The sequence below is a fragment of the Odontesthes bonariensis genome, chromosome 1 (assembly GCF_027942865.1).
Source record: "Odontesthes bonariensis isolate fOdoBon6 chromosome 1, fOdoBon6.hap1, whole genome shotgun sequence".
Classification (NCBI taxonomy): domain Eukaryota; kingdom Metazoa; phylum Chordata; class Actinopteri; order Atheriniformes; family Atherinopsidae; genus Odontesthes; species Odontesthes bonariensis.
In genome coordinates, this window is record NC_134506.1 from 44,382,693 (window position 1) to 44,403,306 (window position 20,614).

At 42.2% G+C, this 20,614-nt stretch overlaps 1 protein-coding gene across 3 annotated transcripts in view; it reads right to left on the bottom strand.

Annotated features, from left to right (window-relative positions):
- The window catches only part of large2 (LARGE xylosyl- and glucuronyltransferase 2), a 163,813-nt gene that overhangs the window by 62,042 nt on the left and 81,157 nt on the right, over nt 1–20,614 (bottom strand). Inside the window, exon 1 of one of the 3 annotated variants that reach the window (XM_075467798.1) lies at nt 1,860–2,364. The exons of the other annotated variants lie outside the window; for them this stretch is intronic. The gene's annotated coding sequence lies outside the window, so the exon portion shown is untranslated. Of the gene's footprint in view, nt 1–1,859; nt 2,365–20,614 lie in introns of those variants that run through there. 3 annotated transcript variants of the gene reach the window in all.

The following is a 20,614-nucleotide window of genomic DNA, read 5'->3' on the forward strand; positions in this document are numbered from 1 at the left end:
CAGCTGCTGTTAAGCTGCACATGTTTGTTTATCAGCCTGCTGTTGTGGGGAAATCCAACCCGATCTCATTCCCTCACTCACTAGGGTCACATGGCACTGAAAGGATCGGATTATTGGCTAAATTACAATAAGAATGAGCTGAGCAAGGGTAATTCTCCTTGTATATATGGCGGTGAATGAATGGGATCAGAGGCCCAAAGCGTGTCATACAAAGCGTGTATGATAGGTGGCGCTGTACCCATTCCAACTGTTGACCGTTTCATAACAAACTTGGATTCATCAGGAGCTACTTTTTACCAGAAAAAAGCTCGTCAGTGCCTCATAAAGCTTTCAAAACTATGTTCTACTTATTTATTTGTAACGCAGGACTGAGAATAGCCTCCACCAGAAAATTCAGATCATAGAAACCACTGGAGGTCCAACCTAAAGCCTGATTTATGGTTGTCCGGGAAAGGCTACAGCTCCGTCTTCCTCACGTTCCAGCAGCTAACAGCGAGCGCCTGCTCGCTAGTCTGAGCCGAGCAGCTGCTAGCTTCCTGCTAAAGCCTGATTTATGGTCGTCCGTAGACCCTCCCGGAGACGCTCTCCGTCGCTTGTGTGCGGCGGCCAACATTCCTATCTATCTATCCGTCGAGGCGACGGAGACTCACGGTGGGCTGTGATTGGTCGGCTAACAACATAATTTCCTGGAATCACTTTCCTGGTTTAGCTCCTTCCTCTCAGAACAACAACGCCGCCATTTTTGAAAGAGTTTATTGTGTGCCGGGCAACATTTGGTCAAAATTATTTGCGTTTCAACATCAACAAGCTCCAACTCCAACAACAGTCTTTCTCTGTCGGTCGCCATCGTTCACTGTGAGGAGGAACGGAGCCGGAAGGTGAACAATCGATCACCCACTTTCACCATAAACGTCGCCAGATTGGGTCGTCTAACGTAGCGCCGCCTACTGATCGGGAGGTGAACTGCCTTGGGTATCCGACATGCCGACGGAGAACTTCGAAAGGTTTAAGTGACCACGGAGTCGGATTGGTGGATTGCAACGGAGAAGCATACCGAGGCCTTAAAGGGACAGTTCGCCTCTTTTGACATGAAGCTGTGTGACATCCCATATCAGCAACATCATTTCTGAACATCTTCTTACCCCCTGCTGCGTCCTGTGGGCAGAGTTCCAGCCTCGTTTTGGTGTTGATGAAGGTAGTCCGGCTAGTTGGCTGGGGTTTAAACAATAAAGCGTTTTGCTTCTCAGAACAATATGCGTTCAAAAGAGTAATAAGCAGTAAACACCGTAACAGGCGCGGCTGTCGGCAGCAGGCAGTGATACGAAGTGAGAGAAAATAGGGCCAAGAGATTGTGATGTCTGACTTTTTCCTGGAGAACCATTTTGTGATGCAAATGTATTACTCTTTTGAACGCATATTGTTTTGAGAAGCAAAACTAGCCGGACTACCTTCATCAACACCAAAACGAGGCTGGAACTCTGCTCACAGGACGCAGCAGGGGGTAAGAAGATGTTCATAAATGATGTTGCTGATATGAGATGTCACACAGCTTCATGTTTAAAGAGGCGAACTGTCCCTTTAAAGGAGCGCTGTCCCACACATGCAGAAAAGCAGCAGCTCCTGCAGTGAGCAGATGGATGTGCAGCTCTGATGGAGCAGCAGACCGAAGCCTGATGACGACAGAGTGGAACAGAGGTGGCTTTAAGTGTTTCTCCACTCCCACACCTTCTCATTCTTCCTTTATCAGCACACTTTATGTCCAGTTCAGCAGTTTCTCCAGTAAAAACAGAGCCCGAGCCCTCCGAACACACACACAAACAGGAAGTGAGGCGGCAGCGACCTTTGCCCTGTCGTCCTACCTGGACGGTTCCTGTCCCACGCTCACCGAGATCCAGGCACGCGGGAACAAGTCCGAGTTCAGCCGAATGAAACCAGCTTCCTTCCCACAACCCTCCTCTTCTCAGAGCTCTGACAGTAAACTCCGGCTCCTTTCTCCGGCTCTCTGACGGTAAACTGCGGCTCCTTTCTCCGGCTCTCTGACGGTAAACTGCGGCTCCTTTCTCCGGCTCTCTGACAGTAAACTCCGGCTCCTTTCTCCGGCTCTCTGACGGTAAACTCCGGCTCCTTTCTCCGGCTCTCTGACGGTAAACTGCGGCTCCTTTCTCCGGCTCTCTGACGGTAAACTCCGGCTCCTTTCTCCGGCTCTCTGACGGTAAACTCCGGCTCCTTTCTCCGGCTCTCTGACAGTAAACTCCGGCTCTCTGACAGTAAACTCTGGCTCCTTTCTCCGGCTCTCTGCACACTTTTGTCCCACTTCTCCAGCCTCTGTGGCTGCTCTCCTCCCACCGATCCTCCTCCTCATGCACACACAGACCCACCGATCGCCTCCACCTCCGAGGCAGCGTCTCCGGTTTCAGCCCCCCGCTCCCAGCCAGCTCGTCCCCCCCCGGAGGTGGGAGGAGAAAGGTGGGAAAACGGGGAGAAAGAAGCAGTATCACCTTACAGGCCGTCAGGAATGTAGCAGAGGAGCTCTGAGACTCTGAGCTGTGGAATGCATCTGTAACGGCCTCCTTCCTTTGTTTTAATCCAAAGCAAAGAAGCGTTAGTTAGGTTGTTTTCATTATTCTCAGTGCGCATCTGTGTGTTGTTATGGTGTAAATCAGCAGGTGTAAGGCTCCTAAATGAACTATAATGCACTCTCATCACTTACACTTTACACACTTTACACATACCTACCTCCACTGCTGTTTGCACTGCAACTTGCAATATTGTACTTTTTATTTTACCTTATGTTATAGGTTAGTATAGGTCTTAGATTAGCATTGGCTATTATGTGTATTATATGTTCAGCACAGCTCTTGTAATTAGCGTTAAAATGTATATTGTGGTATCCACATTGCTTACACACACATTTATTGTTACTGTCTTTGTTAGAGTACTTATGACATGACATGTTACGGCGTGTTATGTCCTGTTATGGTAGCTGCTGTACGGTGTCCTGTCCTAAGAATTTCAGTGCCCAGCCCGACTGTTGTCCTGTGCATCTGACAATAAAAGACTCGACTTGACGTGTAAAGACCCGAGAGCCTTTCACAAAGGCTAAAGCCTGATTTTTGGTCGTCTACGGAGACGCTGTCCGTCTATCGTGGGCGTCAACTGGGTATGGCACACCTCGGCTCCAGGGGAAAATGTAAATGTTCGTTAAATGAATTTATGGAATTACTCCGTGCCAATTTGTATTGATTGTTCTATTATTTAATACATATAAATGAACTACAAATGAAATTCTGAACAACACAATCAATTTATCTAAGTATCATCTTCCCTTTTGAAATGTGGTACCCCCCCCCTCCCCCTCCCTCCCACGAGATGACGGAGCCTGGAAGTCAAAGCTGATGTTATTAGCGGGATTTGTTGTTTGCTAATTAATGTAAAATATGAAAAGGAAGCAGAAAACTTTAGATTTATTTATCACCAAAAAAAGGGCAGGTGATGATGGGTCCAATGTTGCCCCAGCGGCGGAGGAAGGAGGACCAGGTAGTGAAGGCGGGATTCAGGCTGTTAACGAGGCTAATGCTAATGCTAACAGGGAGACGGAGACGGGTCCATTGTTATGATATGTGAGTGAGACTGCTTTTGCACACAGATAAGCTACATAGCAGACTTTTGTGGTGATTATTTTCTGGTATATTTATTGATTGATACTGTAGTCATGTGACTATAGTGACCTCGCCGTACCTTAGCTTTGGCTGAATTGACGCCGCTGCCGTCTATCCCAGCGGTCATCGGGCGAGAGGCGGGGCCCACCTGGACGGGTGGCCAGTCCATCACAGGGCCACACAGCCACACATTTAGAGCCACGTTTAACCTGACAGGCCTGTTCCTGGATGGTGGGAGGACTTAAAGGACTGAAGCTTTAAAGTCTGCATCTTTACATCTGCTGGATGTTCAACCGTATTCTGAGAAAACCGACCGATTCCTGCCAAGTGTTCCCGACATCGTAGGATTCATTTGTGCTGCCTCACATAGAGGGACCCGTTTCAGGAGCTACTTTTTAACCAGAAAAAAGCTCGTCAGTGCCTCCAAATGCTTTAAAAACTATGTTCTACTTATTTATTTGTAACGCAGGACTGAAGATAGCCTCCACCAGAAAATTCAGATCATAGAAACCACTGGAGGTCCAACCTAAAGCCTGATTTATGGTCGTCCGGGAAAGGCTACGGACTTAGTTAGCCGACCAATCACAACCCGCGAGTCTCCGCGAGTCTCCGCCTCCTCAGATAGATAGATAGATAGAAATGTTGGCTGACGCACGCAAACGGAGATGACCATAAATCAGGCTTTAGAACAACCAATCAGAGCCAAGGAGGGGCTTTGATGCGGAGCCGCAGCACAGCAGAGAGGGACGGGGTGGAGCCAGAGTCCTGCTTCAACCTGCAGCAATCTACTGGTAAAAATGTGATATAATAAATATATTATAACACTGTAATAACACCGTCCATAACTGGTTTTATTTGGGTAGAATAATAAGAATCAGCTGCGTTTTATTATGAGGAGGCTGTGAAATATCCAGTCAGGATGTCTGAAACATTCAGGAAAACGTGTCGCTGGTCACATGACCATCAGCAGCGCTGATGTCAGCATTCAGCCGTAAAGGCTGGAGGAGGCGACCTTTGACCCCACAAAGTCCACATTATTCACTGAGAGGCAACTCAAACAAAGCGGCGCTCAGTCAGCCTGAAGAACAGAAACGATTTAAACATCAGAATCTATTCCATAAACTTTTATCTTTCCAGTTCTGCTTTAACGTTCGTGGTTCAGCTGCTTTACATTCAGACTCACAGCTGGTTTAATGAGCAACAAGCTGCAACGTGCACGCCCCTCAACTCTCACCCAGTTAAAACGTGCGCTCGCCGCTTTGTGTGATGTTTCACATCCAGCATCATCCTGCGTTTTCCTCCTCGCCCGGAGGCGTGACGGTAAACTCCACATCATCAGGGAGCCGCCGCTCCGCAATCACCGAGCACGCAGACCTGCAGGTTTGGCAGCCAGAGCCGCACGCCAGAGCTGACGAAGCGCTGCTGATGGACGCTTCATTAAGGACGAGGTCCAGCGGCGTGGAGCGGCGGCGTGGAGCGGCCTGGGAACCGGCTCTTATCTCATCTCCAGGCACAGCCCTCCCACACTCTCTGAAGTCATAGCTGCAGGGCAACTCTGCGCCACCCAGCAACAACAACACCGGAGCGTCTGTAATCACCTCCTGTTATGTAAACTGTGAGGAAAGCTACCTGCACACCCCCCCCCCCCCCCCCAGGTGTTTCAGCGGGTTGTCACGGGGGAAATCTCCCCACATCTGATACAGATTACACACCTTCAGCTGCTGAGCTGTTTACTGCTATAAACAGGGCCGGCCCAAGCCTTTATGGGGCCTTAAGCAGAATTTCATTTGGGGCCCCCCTACCATCACCTCAGCTCCAGATGCCTCATTATTCCACAGGCTACACTGTTATGTGTGTAACGGACCCACAATCATTAGCATTATTTGTAATCCTCTTACATTATACAGGTGTCATTCTTGTTTTTAACCTTAAAGGGATAGCAAACTCATAAATATGGTTTAATTAGCTTCTACATAAAGAGTGATGTATAAGTATGGCTCATTAATTTAACTATTTGAAAGTAACATCAGCAGGCTGGAGACTTTATAGTAAACACGTTAAATAGTTTAATTTCTTTCAGATGTGCAATGGTGTGCAAAATGTTCAAAATACAAATACAAAATAGAATCAAATGACATTCACATTATCTTACAGAAAAATAAAGTTATAATCAAAATTAAATACTTAAATAATAAATACAATACTTAAATTATTTTGCCCAACGGTGGCAGCAGCCAACAGGAGGCATAAATTAACCTAGAATTAGTATTTTGTCAAAATTTTTTTGACAAATATCTTTATTGATTTTTTTCCTTTTAATTAATAAACAACCACATACAAAAACAAAACCACAAAAACAAAAGAAAGAAAGAAAAGAAAAGAAAAGAAAAGAAAAGAAAAGAAAAGAAAAGAAGGCACATTAACAGACATATTCATCAAGGACAACAGTAAGTAGATACAAAATCCGGAAATTAACATTAGTGAAGAAAGTAAAAAGAATAACAGAAAAAAAAGAAAAGAAATTATACAATCTCCGACAAACCCCCTCCCTCCAAAAACTCCATAAACAAATCCCAGATCTTATATTTTGTCAAAATTATTATTTTTTTTTTTCTGGTGTAATACAATTTCGTTTAAATTATTCAATGTTATTTTAGTTTCATGTATATATTTACTTTTTTATCACAACGTCTCGGTGCTCTCTGGGGCCCCCTGGTGGCGTGGGGGCCCTAAGCGACCGCGTGGTTGGCATGTATGCCTTGTGCCGGCTCTGGCTATAAAGCATCCTCAACATGAAACCGGCTTCCTTAAAGCAATACTATGTAACATTTCTACCTTAAAATAACAGGTTGAACAAAATTATGTGGCTAGAATGAGTTTTAATATTACGATTGGCCTGTCTCCTATGCCCTTCGGGGGTCTGAGTTGGAAAAACTGCGCTATGTAACTTTGCTGGACCGGCCCGGGAGCTGAGCAGAAGTACTTCGACTTGCTTTCTGGCACACCTACCGCAACAACAAATAGACCCCTCTCACGCTCCCAGGTACATTTGATTACTCTTACCTTCTCTGTCGACATAGCTTGCACCTTCTGACTCCTCGCCGGTTCGTCAACAAACGTGAAACGTGAAAGTGAAAGGGTGTTGTATTTACGGCAGTGTAACCGTACATTACCTCCCAGCCTGTAGGGGGAGCTCCATAATGGGCTTTTTGAGAAGTTACATTGTATCGCTTTAAACGCAACTAAACTGGAGACTTGTTTTCAGCCAAACGTAACCGATGTAACCAGATAATAGTTTTTTGTTAATTTCACCGTAAATCCAGTTTTCTCTTGTTCTTATTTTGTTGTTTATTGCTCGGTCCCTATTGTATCTGTACTGTTTATTCTTATTCTTTGCAAAAGGTGCTCGAAAACTCAGGAAATTTTGCGAGCGCCACCTGCCAGTCGACGACATGAAAGAATCTAAACTTTATATTTTTGGGAGTCGCTCATTGACTCTGTAGCGCCCCCTACGATGCTTAAAAATGGCCCCCGCATTGGGGTTAGTTTCACGTTTAATCTATTTTATCAATTGGATGAACTCTAATTTGCCTAAAGATGATTATTTAGTATTTTTGTCTGATAGAATGCTTGTGTTAACAAATAAATCAGGCGTTACTCAACAGTTACTCAGTACTTGAGTAGTTTTCAAATTTTTGTGCTTAAAATATTGACAGCAATAATAAAAACTGAAACTCAGATTATTCCTTCTGCAACAGTTGCAGGTGAGTGGCTGTTTAACTCGTTGAGAGGTCTGAACGATGAACCGAACCTGGAGAGCGGTTTTCTTTGTGTCTGTACGTATCCACGGTAACAAGAGTCATTTTTAAGCAGCGTACGGGTCACCAGGAGGGACAAACTCATCAGCACACACTCACATTGGCTGTGTTCCAAACCTCAAACTGCATACTATCAGACAGTATGCAGAACGTTTACCCACAATGCATTTTGCTCCTGCCCGAGACGAAATCAGCCGGCCTGAAGCTGATTTCTCTTAAGCTCTAAACTCTGTAAACTTTAGCAACATTTGAAACATTTTCAGGTGAGAAAGTAGTCGTTTAGATCCCCAACGTGTTGAAAACCTGACAAAATACCGGCTGTTTACAATTTTGTTCCCACGAATTCGGCGCTACTAAAGCTAGCCGCAGTGAGCAACGCACTTCCGGTTATTTTCACAAAATAAAATACCCGTTGCCTTTTATCATAGGGAAAGCCATTATGATACAATTGGTGCTTTTGTTTTGAAAACAGGAAGTGAACCTACCCTCGTTGTAGCTAGCTTGAAACTGCCGTTTTGACGGGAAATGACGATCGGCGACGTCACGTTACGTTGCATCTTGGGTAGTTTGAGTATGAGTAGTAACCTCATGATGCATACCCAACATTTCGGAGAATCTAGGATGCATCCGGGAACTTCTCGCTTACTCAAACTCACATACTAACTCAGAAAGTTAGTATGAGTAGTAGGAGTAGTAGGAGAAGTATGCGGTTTCAAACACAGTCAGAGTCTGAAGGGTTGTGTGGCCTCAATGCTTCGCTCCTCCGGCCCCCCGACTTCCAAGGAACTCAAACTCTTGGATTAGCGACATGGCTCCAGGAGAAAAACAACGTGTTGAGTCCCTCACACGTGTCCAAATAACCTGCTGCTGGAACGCTGATGCCCCGGTAACAGGCAGCGAGCACACCCACCAACAGAGCTGTGGTCGCTCAGCTGATTCTGCACCGCCGGCTTCATGTCGGCGAGCACACGTGCCTCCGGTCGGCACGTGGGAACCACAGGAAGGAAAAGTGGCACCTCAGCGAGGACGCTGCGGTACGGAAGCCCTAAACGGCCATGGATACATACATTTTATTCCATCCGTTTTCTTGTGATAATGAGATAATAATGTCGTTATCTCGAGAAAACCATCATTGTTTGGTATCGATTTAGGGCCAAGCGATTGTGAGGTCTGACTTTTTCCTGGAGAACCATTTTGTGATGCAAATGTATTACTCTGTTGAACGCATATTGTTTTGAGAAGCAAAACGCTTTATTTTTTAAACCCCAGCCAACTAGCCGGACTACCTTCATCAACACCAAAACGAGGCTGGAACTCTGCTCACAGGACGCAGCAGGGGGTAAGAAGATGTTCAGAAATGATGCTGCTGATATGGGATGTCATACAGCTTCATGTCAGAAGAGGCGAACTGTCCCTTTAAGCTTCGGAGTCTTACTGAAGTATCTCCACCAGCTACTCATTTAAAAACAACTGTTTTCTCAAACCTCTGCAAACAGCAACTTGTGGAAGAGTTAAAGGACACGAGCAGCTCGGCTGCTTTCGGAGGATCTCTCTGGATCTCTCTCGGGTAAACATGTGCTGCCCTCTGGCTCCTCGCTGCCCACCCACACCGGCTGCATGGATAACACCGCAGCTCACACAGAGCTCTTCTGTCTGTTTCTCTGGGCTCCGGCTGCCCACGCCATGCAGATTCTTCTGCACAAACTCCCGTTCCAGGACGGCAGAGCGGGTCAGAGGTCCTCCTCAGAAGCAATCAGCCGCTGTGCGTTCGCTCGTGTTTCTGAGCGCGTCCACAAATGTCCCGCAGTGCGAAACCTACCTGAGCACGAGTGGGAGGTTCCAGGGTTGTCAATCAATACGACCAAGCTAAACTTTCTTTAGAAAAACAACTCAGACAGAAAACAAACTTGTAGGAAGTTGTTTCTGCAGCTTTTTTCAGCCCCTTGCAGAGATTCACTGAAACATGTTCCAACATGAAGATAAACCCAGAATCTGAGGCAGAACCAGAGTTAGTTCAGTTCTGAGCAGCTTTAAAGTGAATATCTGCAGATGTTTCCATGGTAACAGCTGCAGAGACTCACTGAAACATGTTCCAACATGAACATAAACCCAGAATCTGAGGCAGAACCAGAGTTAGTTCAGTTCTGAGCAGCTTTAAAGTGAATATCTGCAGATGTTTCCATGGTAACAGCTGCAGAGACTCACTGAAACATGTTCCAACATGAACATAAACCCAGAATCTGAGGCAGAACCAGAGTTAGTTCAGTTCTGAGCAGCTTTAAAGTGAATATCTGCAGATGTTTCCATGGTAACAGCTACAGAGATTCACTGAAACATGTTCCAACATGAACATAAACCCAGAATCTGAGTCAGAACCAGAGTTAGTTCAGTTCTGAGCAGCTTTAAAGTGAATATCTGCTCTGAGCTGCTTTCTCCTCCAGCACAGCCTGAACCCTCTCAGACGAGCTTTCTGTCCTTTCTTTAAGGAGTCTTCAGGAATAGTTCTCCAGGCTTCTTGAAGGACATCCCAAATCTCTTCTTTGGATGTGGGCTGCCTTTTGTTGCGTTCTCTGCCAACATGATCCCACACTGCTTCAGTAATGTTGAGCTCCGGGCTCTGGGGAGGATTCATCCCTCCATCAGACCTGCTGCCACTGATTTTCAGCCCACTTCTTGTGTCCTTTGGCCCAGCTCAGCCTTTTCTCCCTGTTTCTCCTAAGTTTTCAGCTAACAGCTCTTTGGGAATCACCTTGTTGCTGCAGAAATCCTGTTTTCTGTCTGTCACACTGTGTTATCTTTGCTGTTTTTCACACATGCAGCTAAAGAAATGGGAACAAATCTTAATTCCAGTCTGAAACCCACAAAGAGCTTCTAGATTATTCATTTCTGCTGGCATAAAACATTTTAATCATGTAATTTATATTAATGGTTCCATAATTAGTCATTAGATTATATCTTATATTCCATTTTTAAGCTTTAAATAGAATCTTATTTACTTTTTCTTGATGTTGAATAACATATAATTCTTATTATTGTCTGTTTTTTTCCTACTTTTCTACTTTTAGACGTGATAACGTTAATTTTTTTTGGGATTAGGATTTTTTTTAAACTGAATTTCATATATTAATTTGACTCTTTTGGTAACTGAAAGCAGTTTTAACGTAAATGTACAAAAAAGTTGAAACTGTGAAGCTGTTTTTCACAGATGCAGCTAAAGAAATGGGAACAAATGATGTGTCTCTGTGACAGGCTGCTGGGAACAAAGTGCCTAAAGATCCAGTTTAAAACGGCTTCTTTGCTAAGTTGGACACAACACTGGTTCATCCCTTGAGTTAGGAGCCTTTTTCCTGCCTGAATGGTTCACAGCTCAGAGTTAAGTGGCTTAATGAAGAAAAACTGGACTGAAGATGAGGGAAAAGGCAGAAAATGTGACAGAAAATGTTGAAAAACCTTCAGAAAGTGTTGAAACTATTGCTGAAGATCACTTAAGCTGCTTGGATGCAAAATATAAAGAAATAAGAGGCGTCTCATGACCAAAATGCTTCAAAAACCACATAAAATACTTAATATGGCTGTCAAAGTCATACAAATGTGGTTGGAAATGAATTGATATACAAGAAATTATAATTAAATGTCTGTTTCTGTTCATTTTAGGCCACTATTTGAGTAAATTAATGTAAAAAAAAAAAAAAATTGTTGCTCGTGTGACTCCAAATCTGAGGGAATTTTATTCCTGTTTGGTGATATAAAGTCCTGTTTTTCACTTTCACTGGAGGAGAATGTGTGACAGGCTTCATTGGGATAAAAACTCATCGAGTCTTCAGGTTTTTTTGCTTTATGTAACATTGTGGTTGTTTAACATCTCTGAAGTCATTTCATGTCTCTGTGTATTGATCTTGAATTTCCTTTCTTCTTCACGTTTCTTTTGAACGGTCATTTCTAATTTCCTGAGTCCTGGTTGGACTCTGCTTGGATTGAGAGCGACTCTGTGACGCTGACCAGGACCGACGCTTCGGGACGGGATCGGTAATCTGAGAAAGTCCTCGGCGTGTTTGGGAGAAACCGGGATGGACAGTCGGAGGACCTGGAGGCTGCTGCTGCTGCTGCTGAGGCTCGGCAGCAGCAGAAAGAAGGCGGAGGACGGGATCAAACCACCGCCAGCTCTTTTCTGCTGACCTCCGCCCTCCTCCGCCCACACAGTCAGCTCCTTCCTGCCGTCATCTGGACAGCGATCGCACATTTCTACCAAAACATCCAAACTTTTCCACGTTTAAGACGAAATAAGAACAATTTATTGACTTCAAGTGAACATTTCTTTCTCTTTTTGCCAGCGTTGCTCTTTGGTTAAAGGGACAGTTCGCCTCTTTTGACATGAAGCTGTATGACATCCCATATCAGCAACATCATTTCTGAACATCTTCTTACCCCCTGCTGCGTCCTGTGAGCAGAGTTCCAGCCTCGTTTTGGTGTTGATGAAGGTAGTCCGGCTAGTTGGCTGGGGTTTAAAAAATAAAGCGTTTTGCTTCTCAAAACAATATTAATGTTAATATTACTATTAAAAAGAGTACCAGTAGTAGTTCCAGTCTGTTGCTCACAGGCTTTTATTTTGTAAAAGTCTGTTGCTCACATGCTTTTATTTTGTAAAAGTCTGTTGCTCTCAGGCTTTTATTTTGTAAATGTCTGTTGCTCACATGCTTTTATTTTGTAAAAGTCTGTTGCTCTCAGGCTTTTATTTTGTAAAAGTCTGTTGCTCACATGCTTTTATTTTGTAAAAGTATGTTGCTCACAGGCTTTTATTTTGTAAAAGTCTGTTGCTCACATGCTTTTATTTTGTAAAAGTCTGTTGCTCTCAGGCTTTTATTTTGTAAAAGTCTGTTGCTCACATGCTTTTATTTTGTAAAAGTCTGTTGCTCACAGGCTTTTATTTTGTAAATGTCTGTTGCTCACATGCTTTTATTTTGTAAAAGTCTGTTGCTCTCAGGCTTTTATTTTGTAAAAGTCTGTTGCTCACATGCTTTTATTTTGTAAAAGTCTGTTGCTCACAGGCTTTTATTTTGTAAAAGTCTGTCGCTCACAGGCTTTTATTTTGTAAAAGTCTGTTGCTCACAGGCTTTTATTTTGTAAAAGTCTGTCGCTCACAGGCTTTTATTTTGTAAAAGTCTGCTGCTCACAGGCTTTTATTGTTGTAAAAGTCTGTTGCTCAAAGGCTTTTATTTTGTAAAAGTCTGCTGCTCACAGGCTTTTATTGTTGTAAAAGTCTGTTGCTCACAGGCTTTTATTCTGTAAAAGTCTGTTGCTCACAGGCTTTTATTCTGTAAAAGTCTGCTGCTCACAGGCTTTTATTGTTGTAAAAGTCTGTTGCTCAAAGGCTTTTATTTTGTAAAAGTCTGCTGCTCACAGGCTTTTATTGTTGTAAAAGTCTGCTGCTCACAGGCTTTTATTGTTGTAAAAGTCTGTTGCTCAAAGGCTTTTATTTTGTAAAAGTCTGCTGCTCACAGGCTTTTATTGTTGTAAAAGTCTGTTGCTCACAGGCTTTTATTCTGTAAAAGTCTGCTGCTCACAGGCTTTTATTTTGTAAAAGTCTGTTGCTGTCTGCTGTGGAACAGGAAAAGAAAGTAATCGGCGGATCCACCAAACATGGAGAAGGGTACGGAACTTTTACTCGGCCATTTTCATGTTAAAGTTCTTCCAGACGGCGGAGTCGACAGAACCAAAGTCATCTGTAAACACTGCCAAGTTGAATTGTCTTCTCAGCGTAGTAGTTCCAGTCTAAAATATCACTTAAAGGCAAAACACACAACTGATAGCAGCAAGTCATTCAAGGAAACAGACAGTGGAGCGAGGCTTCTACATAAAAACTACAGAAAGATGCTGATGTTAAAAGTGTGTTTGCACAACAAATGTTATGGCACTTTCATTCATATGGCAGCACATTTAAAATAAAGCTAAATGCTAAAAGCCATTTTGGGATTTTGCGTGCACATGCGATTAATCAGGGAAATCATGCGAAAATTTTAATCGTTGGCCAGCCCTTCTTATTTATTTTAATAATTGTGCACCAGTAAAACAATCGTAACCATGAAAATATAACCAATATGGATCAGCCCATTGTCACCAATACCCGATCTCGAATTACCTTCGATATCGGTACCGATATCTGATCCAAATATGGGATCGGTGCATCCCTGATATATACCATGTAAGAAGGATGTCTCAGGTAAGCAATAGAGGGAATCCAAATGAATACTTTTCAACAGGTCCTCACATCCATATGTATCCATTTTGTTCATAGCCTTGGATACGATCCAAACGGCTGCAGGTGGCAGAAGACATGTCGAACTAAAACAACCATGTTGCACGTCAAATAAGAATCATACGAGTCTATGTGTCTGTAGCATCACAACATTTTACCAACACTTTTGGATTTGGAAATGCGATTAATTAGATTAAAAATTTGAATCGTTGCCCAGCCCTAGAAAAAACAACAACTGCGGTGGACATCCAGAGAGAGCTCTTCTTCAGAATCACTCTCACATCTGGGATGTTGTATCATCCCAAAGCTGAGCAGGTCAGATCGTTCTTTTCTGTCGATTCCTCAGGCTGTGAAACGCAAACGCCCCCCCCGCTGTCCCGTAAAGCCTCAGTTCAGCCTCTTCCTGCCCTCCGTCTTAATAAGCCTCTCTCTGCTGTCACGGCTGTCACTCATCAACCATAACGCAACATGACAGCGGCATGACGAGCTCTGCACAGGAGACTCACACGTGCACGCACACGTGCACACACACGTGCACACACACACGTGCACACACGCACGCACCAGCAGGTCGAACACATCCAACGCCTCACTGCTCACAAGCTGCACGAGCAGCAAAATATCTGAATAAAAACAACTAATTTGGTGCAAAAATACAGTAAATGATCTGTAATAAGGGAGCGAAAGAGTTCTTTATGCCTCTGATCTGTAAAACTCAGGATGGACTCGGATACCACCCGTTACCGTAGCAACCGAGTCTGAATTCTGAGTCGTCTCCATCATCTTAAGATGTCTGCAGGCTGCTTGTTGACCTTCTGGAAGTCTGAATTTGTGCAATTGTAGTTCGAATCTTTAACCTTTCGGTCTAAACTCGTTTAAAAGATGTTGATCACTGAGGCTGTGTTCAAAACCGCATACTTCTCCTACTACTCCTACTAACTTTCTGAGTTAGTATTCGAGTTTGAGTAAGCGAGAAGTTCCCAGATGCATACTAGATTCTCTGAAATGTTGGGTATGCATCATGAGGTTACTACTCATACTCAAACTACCCAAGATGCAACGTAACGTGACGTCGCCGATCGTCATTTCCCGTCAAAACGGCAGTTTCAAGCTAGCTACAACGAGGGTAGGTTCACTTCCTGTTTTCAAAACAAAAGCACCAATTGTATGGTAATGGCTTTCCCTGTGATAAAAGGCAACGGGTATTTCATTTTGTGAAAATAACAGGAAGTGCGTTGCTCACTGCGGCTAGCTTTAGTAGCGCTGAATTCGTGGGAACAAAATTGTAAACAGCCGGTATTTTGTCAGGTTTTCAACACGTTGGGGATCTAAACGACTACTTTCTCACCTGAAAATGTTTCAAATGTTGCTAAAGTTTACAGAGTTTAGAGCTTAAGAGAAATCAGCTTCAGGCCGGCTGATTTCGGCTCGGGCAGGAGCGAAATGCATTGTGGGTAAACGCTCTGCATACTGTCTGATCGATGAGTATGTAGTATGGAAGTATGTAGTATGCAGTATGTAGTATGGAAGTATGTAGTATAGAAGTATGTAGTATGCAGTATGTAGTATGGAAGTATGTAGTATGGAAGTATGTAGTATGTAGTATGGAAGTATGGAAGTATGTAGTATATAGTATGCAGTATATAGTATGGAAGTATGTAGTATGGAAGTATGTAGTATGCAGTATGTAGTATGGAAGTATGTAGTATGCAGTATGTAGTATGGAAGTATGTAGTATGTAGTATGCAGTATGCAGTATGCAGTATGTAGTATGCAGTATGTAGTATGTAATATGGAAGTATGTAGTATGGAAGTATGTATTATGTAGTATGGAGTATGCAGTATGTAGTATGCAGTATGTAGTATGGAAGTATGTAGTATGCAGTATGCAGTATGTAGTATGTAGTATGGAAGTATGTAGTATGTAGTATGGAGGTATGTAGTATGTAGTATGAAGTATGTAGTATGGAAGTATGTAGTATGGAAGTATGTAGTATGGAAATATGCAGTATGTAGTATGGACGTATGTAGTATGCAGTATGTAGTATGCAGTATGTAGTATGCAGTATGCAGTATGTAGTATGCAGTATGTAGTATGCAGTATGTAGTATGTAGTATGGAAGTATGTAGTATGCAGTATGGAAGTATGTAGTATGTAGTATGTAGTATGGAAGTATGTAGTATGCAGTATGTAGTATGGAAGTATGTAGTATGTAGTATGGAAGTATGTAGTATGTAGTATGCAATATGTAGTATGTAGTATGCAGTATGCAGTATGCAGTATGTAGTATGTAGTATGCAGTATGCAGTATGTAGTATGGAAGTATGTAGTATGTAGTATGCAGTATGCAGTATGGAAGTATGTAGAAATGTAGTATGCAGTATGCAGTATGTAGTATGCAGTATGTAGTATGGAAGTATGTAGTATGCAGTATGTAGTATGTAGTATGGAAGTATGTAGTATGTAGTATTCAGTATGCAGTATGTAGTATGAAAGTATGTAGTATGTAGTATGGAAGTATGTAGTATGTAGTATGCAGTATGCAGTATGTCGTATGTAGTATGTAGTATGGAAGTATGTAGTATGTAGTATGTAGTATGGAAGTATGTAGTATGTAGTATGTAGTATTTAGTATGTACTATGCAGTATGTAATATGGAAGTATGTAGTATGCAGTATGGAAGTATGTAGTATGTAGTATGTAGTATGCAGTATGCAGTATGCAGTATGTAGTATGGAAGTATGTAGTATGCAGTATGTAGTATGGAAGTATGTAGTATGGAAGTATATAGTATGTAGTATGTAGTATGCAGTATGTAGTATGGAAGTATGTAGTATGCAGTATGTAGTATGCAGTATGTAGTATGTAGTATGGAAGTATGTAGTATGTAGTATGCAGTATGTAGTATGCAGTATGTAGTATGGAAGTATGTAGTATGGAAGTATATAGTATGCAGTATGCAGTATGGAAGTATGTAGTATGGAAGTATGTAGTATGTAGTATGTAGTATGCAGTATGTAGTATGTAGTATGGAAGTATGTAGTATGCAGTATGTAGTATGGAAGTATGTAGTATGGAAGTATATAGTATGTAGTATGTAGTATGCAGTATGTAGTATGTAGTATGCAGTATGTAGTATGGAAGTATATAGTATGTAGTATGTAGTATGCAGTATGTAGTATGTAGTATGCAGTATGTAGTATGGAAGTATGTAGTATGCAGTATGTAGTATGCAGTATTCAGTATGCAGTATGTAGTATGGAAGTATGTAGTATGCAGTATGCAGTATGTAGTATGCAGTATGTAGTATGGAAGTATGTAGTATGGAAGTATATAGTATGTAGTATGTAGTATGCAGTATGTAGTATGTAGTATGTAGTATGGAAGTATGTAGTATGGAAGTATATAGTATGTAGTATGCAGTATGCAGTATGCAGTATGTAGTATGCAGTATGTAGTATGGAAGTATGTAGTATGGAAGTATATAGTATGTAGTATGCAGTATGCAGTATGTAGTATGCAGTATGTAGTATGGAAGTATGTAGTATGGAAGTATGTAGTATGCAGTATGCAGTATGCAGTATGTAGTATGCAGTATGTAGTATGGAAGTATGTAGTATGGAAGTATATAGTATGTAGTATGCAGTATGCAGTATGTAGTATGTAGTATGCAGTATGCGTTTTCGAACACAGCCTCAGATAAAAAAATGAGACTTTCTTCTTCTGTGGTGCATCACAGCAGGCAAACAGCTCAAAGTCACACTGAGGATTCATGACAAAATGCCGGCATCTTTCTCTTTTTCCGTTGTTAATTGTCATGAAAACTTCTGTAAATTCCTTTCTAAGCCGTATTAAATCAGAAAGGTGGGACTCTAGGAAATGTGAAGACACTGAATGTCAGCGACTGTTGGCTCGGGGCCCGACGACAGAAAAGCTCACACACGAACTCGCGGATCCTGCCGTGATGCATCATCAATCTGCCTTTCAGAGTGTGCGCTTTGATGCTGTTAGACTGGCTTCTGCTGACGTGATGAGTCACACGCTGCTATTTCTGTGCAGGACACGCAAACGCTGCAGCTCCTCGTGCTTCAGGCTTCAGCCACCGGCTGCTCTGAGGCCCACGCAGGACCCCGTCCCGTCCGCTCATCAGCCTGATCAATAAGCTGATGCTCAGGCTTCCAAACATCTGGATCAATACTCTTCCTGCACGGACACAAAAATAACTCTTTTCTAATTTAAAAAGAATCGTGTGATCGTTTCTAATTCAGCTTTAATTGTGGGACAAAAGTTCAGTTTCACATCATTATTTCTGGGCTAATTTGCAGGATCCCAAACTTTTAATAATTGATTCTTAAAGCGTGTAGGAGCTATTTGTAGAGTTAGTTTTTGTTTTTTGGTTCTAGTTGTAAATTTAATTTGCAAATTATGAGCAACTTTATTTGATTAATTTCAGTGCTTTATTTAGATTAGATTTTTTGCTAATATTCTTTGTTAGTTATTTGTTTAGAATATTTTGCTAATTGGGTCACACTGGGCATCTGGAGGACCAGCATGCACCTGGGTGGGCCAATGTTTTTTTTTTTTACCAGGGAAAAGGAGAGAGCAGCAGACATGGTTTTCTTTATTCTTTTGTTTGTTTGTTTGGAAATAAATCGTCAGAAAACGCAAGAATTCATTTTGGACATTCATCTTCTTTTGCCTGCGTTAAAACCACATTCCCCATGGTGCATCAGTGGCCTTTTGATTTTGTTTGGTTTAAGTTTAATTTGTTTTTCATGGACAAATGGCCACTACAAAGTGTGATGTCATTCAGAAATTAATCTAATTGAGACCCAAATTTTTGTGGTTCAAAAATCTTGCAGGTAAATATTAATTTCTCTTATCATCGACAGGCAAACTAACCAAGATTTAAAGTTAAGATCATCTACTCTTGAAGACTTTGAGGAGATTTTCAGACTCCAAGGGCTCAGGTGTCCTTTCTTTATAACTTGTTTGTAAGTAAATCCAAAGAGTCATCACTTAACATATTACAATCATGGAGATCCGATGTGCAAGAAAATCTAAGAGGAAGAATGGGCCAGAGCTTGTTTAACAGCTCAAACTCAAACTATAAATACAAACTCTAAATTACTACAACACAAATGGATAAGCAGACAGTATATAACCCCAAGTAAGCTGCACCTTTTTAACCCAAATATCCCAGATACTTGCATTAAATGTAATCAACAAAAAGGTTCTTTATTCCGTTGCATAACTGCAGCTAAATGCTTCATAACTGCAGCTAAATACTTCATAACTGCAACAGTTGCTTCATAACTGCAGCTAAATACTTCATAACTGCAGCTAAATGCTTCATAACTGCAGCCAAATGCTTCATAACTGCAGCAGTTGCTTCATAACTGCAGCTAAATGCTTCATAACTGCAGCAGTTGCTTCATAACTGCAGCTAAATGCTTCATAACTGCAGCAGTTGCTTCATAACTGCAGCCAAATGCTTTATAACTGCAACAGTTGCTTCATAACTGCAGCTAAATGCTTCATAACTGTTGCAGTTGCTTCATAACTGCAGCTAAATGCTTCATAACTGCAGCAGTTGCTTCATAACTGCAGCTAAATGCTTCATAACTGCAGCCAAATGCTTCATAACTGCAGCTAAATGCTTCATAACTACAGATAAATGCTTCATAACTGCAGTAGTTGCTTCATAACTGCAGCTAAATACTTCATAACTGCAGCAGTTGCTTCAAAACTGCAGATGTTGCTTCATAACTGCAGCTAAATGCTTCATAACTGCAGCCAAATGCTTCATAACTGCAACAGTTGCTTCATAACTGCAACAGTTGCTTCATAACTGCAGCTAAATACTTCATAACTGCAACAGTTGCTTCATAACTGCAGCTAAATACTTCATAACTGCAGCAGTTGCTTCATAACTGCAGCTAAATGCTTCATAACTGCAACAGTTGCTTCATAACTGCAGCTAAATGCTTCATAACTGCAGCCAAATGCTTCATAACTGCAGCAGATGCTTCTTAACTGCAGCTGAATGCTTCATAACTGCAGCAGTTGCTTCATAACTGCAGCTAAATGCTTCATAAGTGCAGCAGTTGCTTCATAACTGCAGCTAAATGCTTTATAACTGCAGCAGTTGCTTCATAACTGCAGCTAAATACTTCATAACTGCAACAGTTGCTTCATAACTGCAGCTAAATGCTTCATAACTGCAACAGTTGCTTCATAACTGCAGCTAAATGCTTCATAACTGCATTAGTTGCGTCATAACTGCAGCCAAATGCTTCATAACTGCAGCAGATGCTTCTTAACTGCAGCTAAATGCTTCATAACTGCAGCTAAATGCTTCATAACTGCAGCTAAATGCTTCATAAGTGCAGCAGTTGCTTCATAACTGCAGCTAAATGCTTTATAACTGCAGCAGTTGCTTCATAACTGCAGCTAAATGCTTCATAACTGCAGCAGATGCTTCATAACTGCAGCTAAATGCTTCATAACTGCAGCTAAAAGCTTTATAACTGCAGCAATTGCTTCATAACTGCAGCCAAATGCTTCATAACTGCAGCTAAATGCTTCATAACTGCATCTAAATGCTTCATAACTGCAGCCAAATGCTTCATAACTGCAGTAGTTGCTTCATAACTGCAGCCAAATGCTTCATAACTGCAGCTAAATGCTTCATAACTGCAGCAGTTGCTTCATAACTGCAGCTAAATGCTTCATAACTGCAGCACTTCTGCAGCCAGCAGGCGGTAGAATCCATTTTCCTGCTAATGCATCCTGCTCCCTTCAGGTGAGTCACAAAGCGCTGAGAGGCGTTTGTTCCTGGGAGCCGCCGGGCTCGACTGGGAGACTTCTGTGCCGATTCTTC